This window comes from Tupaia chinensis, unplaced genomic scaffold, assembly GCF_000334495.1.
Source record: "Tupaia chinensis unplaced genomic scaffold, TupChi_1.0 Scaffold144276_1, whole genome shotgun sequence".
Classification (NCBI taxonomy): Eukaryota; Metazoa; Chordata; class Mammalia; order Scandentia; family Tupaiidae; genus Tupaia; species Tupaia belangeri.
Genome location: NW_006204133.1, coordinates 7,295,704 through 7,299,143, shown reverse-complemented (window position 1 = coordinate 7,299,143; position 3,440 = coordinate 7,295,704).

Below are 3,440 nucleotides of genomic sequence, written 5' to 3'. Positions count from 1 at the left end.
GGTTCCAGAACACTGAGGAGCAGAGGTGCTTCAGCTGCCGTGCACCATCCTAACTCTTATGAGAGTGAGAAGTAATACTGCTCTATTTAAGTCACTAATCTCTGAGGCATTTCCGCTACTTGCAGCCAAATGTAATCCTAATTAAAACACCAGATTTACATAGCTGGAATGAAGTAGAGACCGCAGGTAATTATCAAATGCTTTAGGAAAAATTTGGATTTATGGTTTCAAATGGGAGAAAACTTTATGGTTCCTTTAAAATAGGGGTTTACAAACTAGATGCCCATTTGATAAAAGAGTGTTAGCAACAAGCTTTAGCTCTTCCGTTGAGGCTTACATGGCTCCACGCACTTCAGCCTCAAGTGCCACCTCCCCCTGCCCCTTTACAGCAATCACGGCTTTACATTCCATTCCCTGTCTGTCTGCTTCCATGTTTGAAATTGCAATGACTGATCTTCCTTTTCTAACCCAAACCCTTTATATTATAGATGAGGAGGCAGAAACTCAGAAAAAGTCAGTAACCAGAGATTGTGGAAAAATAAACACTATTATTCACAGCTGCTGGCCCCAGGGTATGGCCCCTTCCATGTTCTGGGCACAGATTATCACATTAGAATTATCTGAGAAGAAACACCCATGGGCAGGCCATTCCCTCTGAGTTCCTGTGGCTTCCTGGGGGCCTCGCCAGTAGCAGCGCCAGCAGTTGGACCAATGAGAGCCACTCACCTCCTGTTGAATCCACGACAATAGTTGAGGCATCTCCAGAGACTGCCTAAAACTTCCCTCTGGACACAGGGACCTGAGGAGGCTGCATGTTTGTCTCTCGGCAGTTCCTACCCGCACCCGTTTTTTCTCACCCAGACTGAGGGACCAGTGTGTTCCATTCTTGACTCTCTGTCATCTCCTATCACATTAATGTGAGATCATTTTAGTCTATTAGAGTGTCATAACAAAAAAAAAGAGGTGTTAGAGCATGACAGCACCTGTCAGGGTGTTGCAAATAGTTATTTGAAATAGTGGATTAAACCAGTTTCATGTGACATTAGTGGCGGCAACTCATCCCTGCAGAATAAGTTCATTTATTTGCACTATGTAAATGACAGTGTTGCATTCAGGCTATCATTAAAGAAAATTTCCCTTTAGAGGGCTATGGAATTAAAAATTCTAGCTTTGAGAGGCATTTAGAGACCGCTAAGGCGTATCTCTGCTTTGGAAGACTCACACCTCCTTGCTGTTCAATGTTGACCTGACTGACTACCTTCTCTTTGAATGTTTGCTAAGCTTCCCCATCCAGATGCAGGAACATAGATACTTTGTTTGTAAGGAGGGCTTAAAAAATATCCTGGTTGACCCTACACTCGAGTTGTATCTGTTATTTTGTGGACTGGGTTGTTGACTCCTAGAAGGAGTAAGGACCAGCTTCTTTTCTCCTCATCGTAGCTTCTAGCATCAGGGTTCCCATGTACCGAGTGTTAATTGACTGGTGATCTTAAGAGAAGAGAAGACCAGTCGATGTAAAAGAGGTATTCAGTGGCACCAAATAATGCATTTACCTTTGCCAAACTGCACACTTCTTGTACAACGTAAAAGTCTCGCTCATGGTTTATAAGGATATATGCAGACCCTAAATGAAGAATTTAAGAACAGGTCTTCCAGTGTAAAAATGAAATATGAAGCTGTCAAGCTGGAATTTGGAGACCTGAGGTTCTAGATATAAGTTATCACTAGGTGACTGAACACAAAATCCTACTTTACAATATTCTAATAATGCTCTAGATTAGTGATAAAAATGTAGGTAGTTCTAGTTCTTCCAACTTATGGGACTTTGGGGGGAAATAATGACATTATTGATGATGACATGACTGGGATGGTGTTTCAAAAACACCATTGTAGGAAACTGAAGGGCCCCAGTTACAATTAGAGTAGAAGGAAACTCGAAGGGTACATCAGTTTTCAACGTGAATAATTGTGCAAGTCTCTTTCTTAGTTTTTTTGTTTTGTTTTATTTTATCTTTTGATGTAGGATATAGGGACCGGTAGGTGGTATAACAGTTATGTCTCTGGACTTTCACATAGTCAACCATGGTTCAAGTCCCAGACCCAGTGGTTTAAAACTCACAAACAGCACGTGTACGTAAGTGCCCAAAATCCTGAGAGGAGAATGAAGGAGAAGAGATTGCAGCATGGCCATCCCCCTTGGGGGTGATTTCTCACTTTCAGTCTCTCTGTCTCTCTCTCTCTCTAGTGAGTACACATGCCTTATCTCTCTCTCTAATAAAAAATAAATAAATAATGTGAGATGTAAAGAATTTGGAAGGAAGAATATGAAGTCAATTCCCTCTTCTGAGGTTCAATAAAGATGTACGGTTTAATACATTTAACTAAATTTAGTACAAATTGTTAAGGAAACAGAGCCACGCCCTCTTTCTGCTCTCTTCAAAGATGACCACCCTCCCGACTGTCATGGAAATCTCTTCCTCATCTCTGTTCTTGACCAGCTGAGCATAATATCCCAAAACACTATGGTTCAGTTTTATCAATTTGGAAATGTTTTGCTCAACTTTTTATTTTGAGGCACATCCACCTCACAAACTTAACACCTTTTAATTCCACTGCTACGTTTGTTTATTTCAGCCCTATGTATTATGTCTCTACATAAATATATCAAGTTTGTTTATCCATTGTATTGATAGTAGCAATTTTTCCTATTTGAGATAATATTAATAATGTTGACACAAACATTCTCAGATAGATATAGAGATACGTATGTTACTACCTAAGCACACATATGAATGCATTTTAGGGGTGTGTATATACATGTGTGATTTCTAAATCCTAAGTCAAGAATTGCAAACTGTGGTCCAAAGTGGTTCTACCAAGACGTACCACCATTACCAGTGTGTGAAAGGTAGCATTGCTTCTTTTTCTTGAACTTATCAGTATTTAAATTTCTGCCATTCTGGAGGGTATGGGCAGAGAATAATTCATTGTGAGCGCATGTGCACACAGACATGCCTGTGTGCGTGTTTGTATTGTATGCCTCTGATTATGAATAAAGTATGTTTTAATACATTTATCACTCACTTCTGAGTACTGATCCTTTGACTGGATCGTTTGGCTTTCTCTTACTGATCTTCAAGAGTTTCTTATATAATCTGATATAAACTTTTGGAGATTATGTACATTAATTAAAAATATATGCTCCAACTCTGTGACATTAATGTTCATCCCTTGTGGAATGACAGAATTTCTGAAATGTAAAATAATCAGTCTTATTGCATGACCATCTGTCTTTATGATAAAAGCGCAATTTCAAAAGTCTCGATGCATAGTAAATTCAACATCTTACTATTTATATTTAAATAGTGCCTTAGACCTCTGTAAAAAAAAAAAAAAAAAAAAAAAAAAAAATTCCCAAAAAAAAAAAATTCATTTAGAAT